The sequence below is a fragment of the Penaeus monodon genome, chromosome 24 (assembly GCF_015228065.2).
Source record: "Penaeus monodon isolate SGIC_2016 chromosome 24, NSTDA_Pmon_1, whole genome shotgun sequence".
NCBI classification, from domain to species: Eukaryota; Metazoa; Arthropoda; class Malacostraca; order Decapoda; family Penaeidae; genus Penaeus; species Penaeus monodon.
In genome coordinates, this window is record NC_051409.1 from 8,177,668 (window position 1) to 8,177,960 (window position 293).

The 293-nt window shown below is 39.9% G+C and overlaps 1 protein-coding gene across 1 annotated transcript in view; it reads right to left on the bottom strand.

Moving 5' to 3' along the window:
- Positions 1-293, bottom strand: part of LOC119588835 (MARCKS-related protein-like) — a 9,528-nt gene that overhangs the window by 8,274 nt on the left and 961 nt on the right. The gene's annotated exons all lie outside the window — the stretch shown is intronic.

Below are 293 nucleotides of genomic sequence, written 5' to 3' on the forward strand. Positions count from 1 at the left end.
TTAGAAAAACTAAAGTCGATCTTAGTCCCTCCCTCCTTCCCCTCTCTATTTATAAACCTCACCTATGAAAGCGTGCAACTGCGTATAAATCAAAATTAATTACTAATTAGCAGGCTATTCACCTCTGCACAAGAAAAAAAAATATCTGCCGCTTATTTTCACACGAATGACCTGGCCAATTCATGGCGAGATAATTGAGTCAGTTGATGGTATTTCTTTCGCCGCTACAGTGAAGATTCTTTGGCCCATGTGATACCGACATGGGAAAAAGGGAGAGGAAGGATTAATAAGGT